This window comes from Ursus maritimus, unplaced genomic scaffold (genome assembly GCF_017311325.1).
Source record: "Ursus maritimus isolate PB19 unplaced genomic scaffold, ASM1731132v1 scaffold_33, whole genome shotgun sequence".
In the NCBI taxonomy this organism is placed as follows: domain Eukaryota; kingdom Metazoa; phylum Chordata; class Mammalia; order Carnivora; family Ursidae; genus Ursus; species Ursus maritimus.
The window spans coordinates 17,215,546-17,229,054 of NW_024425897.1; positions in this window are offsets into that span (position 1 = coordinate 17,215,546).

The window sequence follows — 13,509 nt, forward strand, 5'->3', positions numbered from 1 at the left end:
GTGCACAAATATTCATTATCAGCACTGTTCACAACAGCCAAGAAGTGGAAACAACCCAAACACTCATCAGTAGACGAATGGTTAAAGAAAATACGGTCTAGCCCACGTGGAATACTATTCAGCCCCAAAAAGGAATGAAGCTCCGACACGCGCTATGATGTGGGTGAACCTTGAGAATACGATGCTAAGGGAAAGAAGCCAGCCACACAGAGGCCACATACTGTCTGATTCCATTCATATGACATGCCCAGAGGAAGCCAGTCTGTAGAGACAGAAGGCAGGTTAGTGGTTGCCAGGGGCCGGAGGGAAGGGGGAAGATGAGGAGTGACTGCTAAGGGCTATGGGGTTTCTTTGGGGTGATGAAAATATTCTCATGTTGATTGTGGGGATGGTTGCACAACTCTGAATACACGCAGAACACCACTTGAAATGGTTTTGCATTTTATAACCTATTAAGCCCCAATAAAGTTGTTTTTAAAATGTGCACAATAGAGCTTAGCACAGGGCTGGTGCGTGAGGAGGTTAGGGGATTGTTTATACTGGGGATCCTCACAGAGGAAGAGAAATCCAGTACGGAGAGCTGGGCTCACCAGGTAGACCAGGCTCAAACCCCAGTCCTGCCTCTGTCTAGTAGCATCATTTTGTGCTAATATTTAGTCTTTCTGAAGCTTGGTTTCCTTCTTTGCAAAAGAGACACAATAATACCTTTCTCACAGTTTTTTTTTTGGGGGGGTGGATTATATTGATGATGTATGTAAAGTTTCTTGCAGACACCGTGTTCAACAAATACTCATTTGCATCTCCCAACCCTGAGCTGCTAGATTCTGTGTTTTTCAGGCTAGTGAAAGGGCTTTCTACTAAGTCCTCTTGCCTTTGGAAGCTTCTGGTGGGCAGTGTAGCTGAGTGGATTCAAAATGTGAACTAAGGCGTTTGAACTGAGCTGAAATCTGCAGGAATCTGTGGTTTCCTCATGTAGGTGCCCTTCCTACATTATGTGTCCACCGCAGTCCATTCTGTTCACCCTGCAAGATCCTGATCCCGCAAATGATGATCTGTGGGTTTGTGGGCCATGTGCATCATCCTCTACCTTATTTTGAAACGATGGGGCACTTCTTGCTACAGGCTGTCCCCAGCCCCGCCTTTACCAACTCATTCTGCAAGGGGATCGATTTGCAGAGTGGCCTCCTAACAAGGGTGATGCTGGGAGTGTGGCAGGCATCAGAGTTTTTCCAACACTCTCTTGAAACAACTTTGTCCTGGATGAATAAGGACCCTTCAAGCTACTCCACATAAATGGATAGAGGCAAATGTGCCACCAGAACGGGGAGAAAAATATAAGGGGACATCTAGAAACATCTCTGCCATCCCCAAACCAACAAGTCACAGTGGTCCTGCCCTCAGATAGCTGAGACCCAGATGAAGTTGCTTCTCTTGGTGATTATTGCGCTCCCTGCATTTGGAAGAGGCCTCCCCCAGTGGGCGATGCCTGATAGAGGAGAATGAATTCTCAGCATGGAATTTTCAGACTGGGTGATGAGGACTGGGGAGGGAGAAAGATTTAGGAAAAATTGCAGAAGGAGGACACATCCTGCTGTTCTTATGAAAACGAAATAAAAGGGAGAAAGATTCTATTGGATTTTGACGTTTCCAATTCTTACTTTTACATTGGGGAGTAAATTCAGATTCCCTTTTTAAAAAACAAAAAACCTTCATTTGGGGTTTAATGCTAGTAACTATAATGAGGCTATGGGAGAGGCAGCTGCCAAACCAAGAACCAATGGGGAATGGGAAAGTAGGATTCACACCCAACCTCTACATCTTCTCTTCCACATGGTCCCTCAAACCATGTTGCAGTGGCGTTAGGCCTGATGTGACTTAAAATGAAGGTAGTCTGCACTTTTTCTCGGGCTCTCACCCACCTTTTGCTGACACCGTGCACATGTCAGGTTGAACATTGCCCTTGAGTCAGCCTGCGGTGGGAGTATGGAGAAGGTTTTCTTCCCCGTGTGTGTTTGCTGGTTCTTGTGTTTTGGCCTAGAGTGCTGAGTCACGGAAATCTCGTTGATGGCATAGACCCCTGGAGATGGATGGATGCCCCATCATGGTTGGAAGACTGGTTCGGCAGATGTGAAGAGGTGATGAAGTACAGTGGTCAGCAAACTTCTTCTGTAAAGGGCCAGATAGTAAATATTTTCAGCTTTGAAGGTTGTATGATCTCTGTTGCAACTGCTTAAACTCTGCTGTTGCAGCAGGTAGTATGTATACCAACGAACATGGCTGTGTTACAATAAAGCTTTATTTACAGAGACAGGTTGAGGGCCAGGTTCGGCCTGTAGGCCAGAGGTTGCGGACCTCTGGCTTAGTGGACCACATTAATTACTCCAACTCCTTTCTTAGTTTTGTCCCTTATTTTAGAGACAAGGTGCTAGAAAACTAGACTGTTTTCCTTAGTGCTCCCGGAAATGTTAAAATCATGAAAGGCCACCTTCAGAGAGAAGGACGTCAACTGAGTGGAAGCAACAGGAATTTGGAGTTTTAAACCTACAGCAGATGCTGAGAAATGAAGATTCTACTGTCTTCCCATTGTCCCTCAACGGAAGGCTGGGTGTTTTAATTAGCTAATGTTGGCAAATTGCTTTGAAGAAAATTGTAAAATGTTTCGTGCTACAAGTGCCAAGAATCCTAATTAGCTTTCCTTAAAGATACCACCTGGAAGTGTGATATTTTGTTGCTCGAGGTCCAAGCCAGCAAGAATAACCTGCAGATCAGAAACCGGTTTTTAAGCAAACATAACTGAATATAAATGGATCTCTGCATCGACGTCACATTTTCTTCCTTCTGCCTAATCTGGTTCCTAACAGCTGGGATAGTAAACCCCGTAAATGGAGGGTTTTGTGTGTGTGTGTGTGTGTGTGTGTGTGTGTGTGTGTGTGTGTTTTCCAAGAGAGCTCGGTGGCGACGGGGACATGAAACAAAATAACCCATCTGTGTGTTGCTGCCGACATTGCCTTTTGGATTTTTGGCTTGTGCCCCAGAGGCCCTGCCCTGGCGTGTCAAGGTTACAGACAGGAGGTGGCTGGCAGTCCCTCCATCACAGAGCAGGGCTGGCGCTCAGGTACCCTAGTCCAGGAGAGAGGTATGCACGCTCCGCCGCTCTTAACAGCTGGGTAATGAAGGTGCTTTCCAACGTTCCTGTTTCCTGCAGTGGCAGCGGCTACAGCAGCAGCATCTGATCCGTGTCACCATCAGAAGCAAGTGAGATGTAGTTAATACGGACCTTAGCCACCGATGTACATTGATTTGGAATCTCCCGGCTCTGATGAAGTCCCTGCTAAACTGGTCAGGCCAGCCTGTGTGAGAGGAGGCGGCAGGGGGTGAGGGTGGGGGTCAGGGCAGGGGTCCTCAGCCTCAGCACTGTGGACTTTTGGGCCCCACTGAGTCTGTGAGCATGTGTTGCGGGTGAGGGGGCTGTCCCATGCTTTGTAGGGTGCTGACCAGAATCCCCGATCTCTACCCACCCCGATGCCAGTAGCAGCCTTCTTTCCCAGTGGTGATGACCAGAAACTGTCTCCACATGTGGCCTCATGTCCCTCGAGGGGACAGTCACCCCTCATTGAGAAGCATTGGGGTAAGGGGAGGGCTAGGGGTCCTGTTTTTCAGGGAGACCCTTGGAGCAGAGACCCAATGGAAAGTGAGCTCCAGGCATCACTCCTGACTCTTCCCTGTGTCTCACACCCTCATCTCATCCACTGGCAAACCCCAAAGGCAGCCCTACCTTGACCACATGTTGTGAACTGACCACTTCTTGCCGTTCAGCCTCTCTTGCTCTCGTTCAAGCCCCCACATCTTGTCTAGACACACTGCATGTCTAGCCTCCCAATGGCACCCTGTTCCCCTTTGCCCTTCCACATACCGTTCTCCACCCAGCAGCCAAAGGGAGCCATGGGAAAGGACAGTGAGAGATCTCCCAGTCCTGCTGGAACCCCTGGCTCCATGGCACTTATGTGGAAATCCTCCTTCTCCCTGGCAGTGTGCCCCACGTGTATGCCTATCCCACCTCTGCACCTGTCCCCTCTGCCCACAGACGTCCTTCACTCCCCCAGTCTCTGCTCAGATGTCCCTCTCCAGAGGCCTGTCCTGACCCCACCTAGAAGAGCACACCTCTCTCTTCTCTGGGCCAGGGATCCTCAGCCTCGGCATTAGTGACATTTGGGGCGGGACAATTGCTTGTGGTGGGGGGCTGTCCTGAGCCTTGTAGAATGTGGAGCAGCTTCCCCGGGCTGCCCCCACCCAGCCAATTGCGACAACGAAAAATGTCTCCAGACATTGCCAGTGACCCCTGAGGGGAGACATTGCCCTGGCTGAGAACCACTGCTCTTCTCCTGCTTTATTTTTCTTCACAGGACTCTCAGATAGGACATCCAATCTGTTTGTTTTCTTCACGGGAAGGCAAGCTTTATGAAGAAAGCAGAGACTTAGATTTGTTTGTGCCGTGCTATCCTTCCAGGGCACAGAGTAGAGCTTGGTGCAGAGTCGGTGCTTAGTAGAGGTGTCGAATGTTGTGAAATTTGTACTAAGCAACCAGTGGGGCACTGGGGTCATGGATTTGGGGCAGAACTGGGCCTACACAGTGTGTTTCACTGGTCCTAGACATCGAAATTCTGTGCCCTGGGTGCCTGCGAAGTCCTTAAAGCACAGAGAAACTTTCAGGAAAGCTAGGCTAGGGATCTTGGGAAAGGGCAGCTCTGGGGCCCCTCCCCGAAGTGCTTACCAGGCAGGTGAGAGGCAAAGGTGGGAAACTGTTTCCCGCGGGCACCCAGGTTGCCTGTGGAGCCCACTTGGGGAGACACAAGGCTCTGTGAAGAGGGAACTGCCCCTAGCCCGCAAGCGTTTGCAGACTGAAGGAGTCGGGTGGTCCAGAGATCCAGAGAACATTCTAACTTCCATTTGTGGGTGCGTTGGGGATTTCCTTTGTGGCTGCAGGTAGTCCCTAGAGCTTGATTGATGAAGATGATTTCCTCCCTTCATTCCCCTCTCCCACATCACTAAGACATCTGAAGGGACAGCTGTGATGGAGTGTGCTGAGCCCCGGGAACACAAGCGTGCACCAGTGCTGGGGGCTGGGCCCACTTGCCGAACTGCTTCTCTCCCTAACCCGTGCCGTGCTGCCCTTGCAGCTCCTGCCGTTTGCAGGTCATCTCCCCACCCTCTCTCTCCAGCCGAGGTGGGGTACTGTAAAGTGTCATGTTCCAGAGAAATCGGACTGCAGGCAGGTTTCTCCACTCGTATGACTTTGGACAGAGTGTTAAAACTCAGTTTGCTGATCTGTACAATGGGAATAATGCCTAGCGCTCTGATTCATTGTGAGGATTCAGTGAGGTGAGCAGCGCTCCGCACCTGGCCTGGCTGATGTCCACGTTCTTGAGGAGTTGCCCTTATTATCCGCTCCTTATCTAGGTTCCCATTTGGCCGGCTCAGCCCGTGGCCTGGCTCACCTGCCTCCTCCCTTTTGCTCCTGCTGCCCTGCCGTGTCAGGCGTCCCGACTATCACCCCCTCTCCCTCCCTTCCCAGCATGCGCGTCTCATCACTGTGATTACACTGTATTAGCCACCGTGATTGTTCCATGCCTTGGCACCTCATTACTGAAATAAAGTTAGCATTAATGGGAGTCCTGCAGCTAATCCCTCTGCTCACCTCTCCTGAAAATGCATTCCGGTGATTAGCAGGAGAGACACATGCATATATTCATTTTTAAAACTGTTCCCTCCTCCCCCTCTCCCTGCGTGTCTACTCACAGTCACTGCAGAGATGGAGGCCAGGGGGCCTTTTAGCTGCCAACAGGCAGAGGAGGTGGTGAAATCGTCCTGAACCGGGGCAGGGCCGGGCTTTGGGAGCAGCCAGCTTACCCCCCCCCCCAAAAAAGGAACATATCCGTTTCCTTTGGGTGGGTGCAGTTAAAAACAAAACCAACCCACAAAACAAAAGGCCAGGGAGTGAGGCAGAGCGGGGGGTGTGTCCCAGCCTCGCCGCCTTCCAGCTCTGAGACCTTGGTGAAATTGCTTTAACCTTCCTGATGAGCAGTTTCCTCCACTGGTGAAGGATTATGTCAGATAAGGACCCGGCAGGAGCCCAGCACCGCCTCCAACGCTTTGGCGGTTCATTCCCCTCCGCTGGGCTAGGGAGCCAGAGGTCAGGTGTGTCCCCCAGGCTCCTCCTGGCCCCCAGGGCTGAGACAGCCTGTTTCCTTTTCCACTCAGGAGCCGCCAGTGCTGTAGTGCCACACCAGGCACCCTGAAGGCTAATTGCCCAGAGGTACAGTGTACTCATAAGCACTTGGGTGAAACACTGCTCCGGCCCCCCTGGGGAGTCGGCACACCTGCAGACAATCAGATGATCCTTCCCCATAGGGCGCAAGGGCTGGCTTCCAGTCCACTCAGGTAACCAGCAGCACACCTTCCGTGCGTCCCCTCTGTCCTGATGAGACCAGGGGCGGGATGACCCTCCAGCAGCCAAGAGAAGGGAGCAGAACAGCAGAGGGAGGTGTGGGGCCGTAATGAGATTCACAGGCGCCCTTACTCACCCTGCGTGTCAAGGAGACATTTTCAAAAAGGTTTGACACAGCATCCTTGCAGAGCCCTTTGCCAAAATGCAAGGTGGAGGCCCCTGGAGTACTTTAAGCCGGCTTCTGTTAACAGAGCAGTCCGTATGCATATTATAATCACGCCGCTCCAATTCCCCGTTAAGCAGCTGTTCCCACAAAGAGGGACAATAGCCCAGCCCCACCCCTTTGAGAGCTGATTTCAGTCATGTCTTTGCCGGTGCCAATTCTTTGATCAGTTTTCACGTAGGATCTGGAGGGCATGTTACAAAGTGCTTTGGGCCGGCTGCCAGCAGGCACCTCACTGGAGCATGACAACAGCCCAGAAGTGTCAGTGTTGGGAGAGAGACAGCGCACAGGATGCCTTTTAAAAAATAATTATATTTGAATTTTAAAAGCAATCTTCATATATGTTCGTAGAGTCATTTATATGGAAAACTATGCTGGTTCCTCTACCCTTTTAATATTTGATGTTACGTCAGCTTCCTTCACGGCTGGGATAAGCGTTCTGTGGCACCGTGGGGAGTTCTCGGACTCCTGAGTGAGGAAGGAGCCCGCAGAGGGCCGGTTCCTGTCATTTCTTTCTCCTTTCTCTCTCCCTCCCCTGCGCCTCAGCCACACACTCTGCTCTAAATTGACTGGAGAGGATGTGATGAGGGGGCAAAGGGGCGGAGGGGCGGAGGCGTCCAAAATTAATTTGGTGTGGTGGTGGTGGTGGTGGTGTGTTTTTATACTAATTTTAATTTTTTATTGCAGTACAATATACTTAACATAAAATTTACCATTTTAGCCATTTTTAAATGTACACTGGCATTCAGTCCATTCACGACATTACGCAGCCGTCACCACCATCCATCTCCAGAACTTTTCATCTTCCCAAACTGACACTCTGACCCCATGAAACACTGACTCCCCATTGCCCCCACCCCCGGCCCCGGCCACTCACCCTTCCACTTTCTGCCTCTATGGACTTGATGACTCCGGGTACCTCATAGAATTGGAATCACACAGTATCTGTCCTTCAGTGTGTGATTTCTTTCATTTAGCATCATGTCCTCAAGATTCATCCACACTGGAGGCTGTGTCAGAACGTCCTTCCTTTGAAAAACTGAATAGTATTCCATCGTGCATGTATACCATGCCCTGTTCATCCAGGCATCTGTCCACGGACATCTGGGTTGTCTACCGTGCATTGAATCTTACAGGTTGCTTGTCAACCCTGCTAGGTGTTGACTTTCGTACAGACGTCTAGTTTAATTCTCACCAGTGCCGTCTGATGATTGAGAAAAGGAAGCCTGGTGAGATGAGGAAACTTGAGTGGCCTAACATGCTCTTAATTAGTGGAACTGAGATTGGGTTTTAGGGCTGTCTGACTCTAAAATGATTGCTCTCGAATGTTGGTGAGTTCCAGGATTGCTCAAGGAATCTGTTAAAAATGAAGATTACTGGGTCCTTTCTTGAGTTGTTTTGGGTCAGAAGGTCTGGAGTGGGATTCCGGAATTTGTATCTTAACAAGCACCCTACTCAGAATAGGTTATCCGAGAACCAGGGCTTGCTCAGTATGTCCTAAAATCTAGGGTTTTGACTACTATCCTATTCAACCTTGTTCCTGAGGAACTTGGAGACAGCTTCCCCCCAAATATTTCAAGATGAGAGAAATGGGAGTTTTCCAGATAAAGGGGAGTTGGGAGAGATGTAGGCATGGATCCATAAAGAGTGCATACACAGAATGTGTGTGAGGGCATGCAGTTGGGCTGCATGTTCAGCTCTGAGCTTCTTAGCAGCCAAAGCAAAGAGGGAAATAGGATTAGGCACAGCTGTCGTGTGCATTTCGGTCTGAGGGCGCCTCATCGAGAAGACCTTGTGCAGCAGTGGGAAAGAGCCACAGACACCCCTGAGTCCATACCATAGGACCATCACAGGGCTATTGCTTGAGGGTGAACCAAGGTGTGATACCAATGAGCAGTTCAGTAAAAACAGACCTGGAGGGGCACCTGGCTGGCTCAGTCAGTGGAGCGTGCAACTCTCAATCTCGGAGTCGTGAGTTCGAGCCCCACGTTGGGCATCAAGATTACTTAAACCCAAGAGACGTGGAGAAAATCCTGCCATTTGAAGCCCACGTTTCTGCAGGGGTGCAACAGAGTTCTGTATGTTCTGAAAGGTGTCCTCCGGCTCCTCGTCAGCTCGCGGGCCAGCCTCAGCTGCTCCCTTCTCTCTGGTTCCTCTCCTGAGCCTGCAGGCCTCCCCGCCTCGAAGAGAGGAGCCCAGCGGGGGCCTCTGCCTTAATGACTGGAATGCTTGTCTTTAAAGTTTGCAAAGCCCTCGGCCTCCAGCCAGTGGCCACTTTGGCCCTTCTTCCTTCGGCATGCAAGAAAAGCTGCTGTCTGGTTGAGTGAGTTCTGCTATAAATCAAAGTGTCACCACTTAGCCAGTAGAAGTGATTTAATTAATCCGCTGTGTTGTCCCCTGAGCATCACTCCACCTGACTGCTAATCAACTTCCATCAGCAGGAGGAAAATACAGGCCCCCTTTTTCTGAACCACATTGCATGAGATGAAGGAGGAGAAGGAGGGGGAGAAAAAGTTAATTGCAGCAGGGGAGCTCAAACTGTCACAAGAAAAAAGTCTCTTGTCTGGCGTCTGCCTCTTTATACACTGCTGTCCTCGTCTCGGGTGAGCTACAAGAGAGGACCACATTTTAGTGATACTAATATAGACATTATCTATTGTCCATATCTATTTATCAGAAATAATATCTTGCCCGGAAACCCATGACAGCTGGCATCTTGCAAAGAGGAACCATTCTTTTGTCATGCACCCAGTATTTAGACCTTTAAAACACACACCACACACACAAAACCTTCACTGATAATCAGAGAAGACTGGAAGTTTATGTATCTATCTCTCGGGCACGGGAACGTTTTTGACAAATGACCACCCCAATTTCTGTCACAGGCAGGCAACATAAACGCAAGCTGTTGGTCTGCAATGTAATTAGGTAGATCTTGTTAATGCTATCGTGCTTTGAAGGTGAAACAAGCTATTGTAATGAGAATTCCAAGTCTGGGATACTCGAGATCTTCGTTAAGAGCCTCAAACTTCCTTGAAATCTCTTCATGAATGGTAGCTAGCATGGCTCCATTTTACAGATATGAGAAAGTGAGGCAAACAAGGGTCAGGGAAATCTCCAGAAAGATGTAGAGCATTCAGAGTGTTCTGAAGGTGGGATCCATCCCATGTTGGGGGGAGAAGAGGGTGTCCAAGATTCTGTTTTAAAGCATGGGCTTATCTGGAATTGGATTCTTTTCTGATTACTGAGCTCTTATTCTATAAAAAGAAGTTTATAGAAAGTCTCTTTAAGCAGGATGAAGACCAGAAAATCTTTTATCTGATCCAAAAAATGACATATTGTATCAATTATACATAAACTTTGGTTTTTCCCCACCAGAGAAAGCTGCCCCCCCCCCCGCCTCTGCCCCAAGCAAACATGGAGTGCCTGCCCTGCTTATGTGGGTGAGTCATTCTGACTTTTAAGAGGGGTGGGGGCAGTGTGTGCCTGCCCAGAACACTGTGTTACTGCAGATGTGCTTGGGATCAGAGCTTCTGCTGCAGTAAAGTTGATGGATGTATATTTTTAAAGGAAAGAGGGCCCTGAGATCTAGTTCTGCTAACTCCGAGAACCCAGGGCATGTAAGGACTTCCCTGGCACATCCAGACGTGGCCTCTTTTTTGCGCCGCTGGGCCAGGGTCACCCCCAGAATTCTGCATGGGCGACAGGGTGAATGACAGAGTGTCTCTCCGTTATTATGAAGTTGAAATCTGATTCACATGGATATCTAGGGCAGACTGAAAGGGAAAGAGTTGTCCTAAGATGCAGGGGGTGGGGTGGGGTGGGGTGGGGTGTGTGTGTGTGTGTGTGTGTGGTCAGTCCAATACTAGGGGGCAGCACTGCTTCCTCCCTCCTGCTGTCCTAAGATGCGGGGGTGGGTGGGTGGGTGGGTGGGTGTGTGTGTGTGGTCAGTCCAACACTAGGGGGCAGCACCGCTTCCTCCCTCCTGCCTTTGGATGTAGCTTCTCTAGGAACAGCTTTCCTCCTAGCACCGCCTGGACAGAGTAGCGAGCGAGCAGCCGAAGAGTGCCCCCTCATTGCAGAGGGTGAAGCTCTGCCCTGTCTGCTGCTGGTGGTAGTGTTGAAAGGGCTGGGTTTGGGGCCCCCACAGAGCTGGCTGGAATTCTGACTGCTGCTGCCTGCGTGTCTGTACGTGTGTCCCACTCTGGACTTAGTTTCCTCATCTGCAAAATGGGAACACCCGTCTCACAGCATGGACGTGGGGATGAAACAAGACCATATATACAACCCCCCCAGCACAGCGCTAGGCACATAGGGAGCTGCTAAGTAAATGCAGCTTCCTTCTTGTCCTGCTCTTTCCCTTTCCTTCTTCCTCCCCCTTCCCCTTTCTTCCACTGTTTGACAGCCGGAACCCAGATCCAGCCATGCCTCCCTCCCCGATCCCCAGGCTCAGGGCCCTGGGACCCCTCCCTTGCACCCACTGGGCTGTTGCAGACACAGCAAAGTGAAACGTCTCGTTTCAAGGGTTTCCCCTCACGGCCATCAAACGACACTACAGGCTGATGCCGGGCATGTGGGGGCCAGCCAGGGAGCCCTTTATTGTTGGTTTGTTTATTTTTATACACAATTTGGAAACATCTGTTCTGACATTTTCCAGGGTCGCAGACAGGAAGAGAACAAGGTTGATATTTCTCAGGTGCTGGTGCCTTCGCGCATCGTGCATCGGTAATTGGAAAGCAAAATGGTTCCTGTTGCCTCTCCATCTCATCGTAAACATTTCATTTGAAAGAGGAGGCCGTGTTATTGTGCCCAGGGGTTATATTGTATGCAAACAGGTTCGCATTAAAAGGAAGTCTCCTAAGTGAGAAATGGCACAGCATTATGAAACCCATGGCAAAGGTCTGTGCGACTTTCTTATAGACAAAAGACCAGCCACTGGGAGCTGGGAGTCCACCGCAGCCCTCGTCTGATTCCTTGAATTTTCTTTTTCTCAGTTAAGCCCCCTCTGTACGCGAACATGATAAAGTTCGTTCCCGGAGGTCCACTGAGGGTAGGCGAGCAAGTGTATTTGTTCAGAACCATTTACTGAGCACCTACTCTGCCCAGATCTGCACTGAGTGATGATGAAGACACCGCCCAAGCCCTCGTGTAGCAGGATTATAAGCGGCAAAGCGGTGTGTGCCACCAGGGGCAAGTGAATCGACTCTGGAAATGCAAAGAGGGAATGAGGAAAGCCTTCAGGAGATGTTTGCCAGGCAGAAAAGGAGAAAGGAGATTAAGGAGTGGAAGGAAGAGCTTCTACCTAAACCAAAAGAGGTGACAACAAAGTTTCTGGAGCCATCAAACAGCATCATCGGATAATTATATGGCATATTATATACGGGGCAGTATGCTCACTGCTCTAACGTACATCATCTTATTGAATCTGCCAACATCCTGCAAGGACTAAGTGGTATTATCCTTGTCCTTCAGGTGGTGTTGGGAGAGACTGCATTGCTTGGCCAAGGTCAAGGCTGATGAGTGGCGAACTGAGATTTCCCCCAGGTCCGCCTGTCTCCTACCCCCGCCCCCCCCCCCCCCCCCCCCCCCCCGCACGTTCCCCCAGAGGCACACTGCTTGATATGACTCCGACGTGCAGGGTGAAGCTGCGGAGGTGTGAGGGGACTGACTGCAAAGGACTTTGCGTGCTGTGTTGCGGAGTTTGGACTTTTTTCCTGTAGGCAGTGGGGAACCAGCAGAGGTTTTTAAGTGGATATTGATTCTATTTCCTAGGGGAGATGGATTGGAGAAACACCTAGTGCCAGATTGCAGCCCAGAACCACGGCTGCTTATCCGATTCAAGTGCTGCCCGCCCTGCTTCTGGCCCAGCCTCCGGCATGGCAGGCTGCTCGAGGCTCACACGGGAGGTGGGAAGGAAGCCTTTTTCTTTTCCTTGTCTTTTTTAGCTCAGATATGCTTTTTCTGGCATATAAGCATAAAAAAAAATTAAGTGGCACGAAAAAAGGAATGAAAGTAGAAGTCTTCTAACTCCTCACTCCCAAGTGTAACCACTGGTAACAATTTCTTGTACCACTTTCCTGAAATTTTGTGTTTTTTATGTATATATAGAATGCTTCAACATTCAGAGGGCTTTTCTCTCTCCCACTGCTGCCCCCAGCCTATGTTATGATGCAAAGTCACCATTTCCTTGTGTTCAGGCAGAGATAGTTGGTGTACATGCAGACGGATACTGGAACGTGTTATTTCTCTTTTTTCCTTGAAGAACAAAAGCATGCTATCTACGCTGTTCCACTTCTTGCTCTTTTACCTTGTGATAACAATTTTTTAAAAGCCCAGTATTTAGATAGTGCTTACCGGGTACCATGAATTCTTCTAAGTGCTCTCTGGGCATTGTTCCTTCGTTGGATGTCATGGGAGGGGCACTGTTACGGTGTCCATTCTCTGGGGAGGTAACCGAGGCACAAAGAGATTGAATAACTTACCCAAGGTCGTTCAGGTAGTGAGTTATCCCTGACCTGGGGCTGGAACTGGAATGACACAGGAGAGGAGATACCACTGGTAGTCAGGGCTAGTCTGACGATGTCCTGGCTATTGCTTAGTTTTGTTTGTTTGTTCTTTTGTTTTGTTTGCATTCTTTGGAGGTCTTTCCAGATAAGCACATACAGACGTCTTTCTTCTTTTATGTGGCTGGAGAATACTTAATTTTAGTGGCTTCATTATTTGCCCGTTGGTGGATATTTGGTTGTGTCTTGTCTCCTACAAATGCTACTGCTGGTGAGGCATCCTCATATGTACATTGTGGAGTGCTTGAGCCAACGTCTCTGTAGAATAAATGACTAGG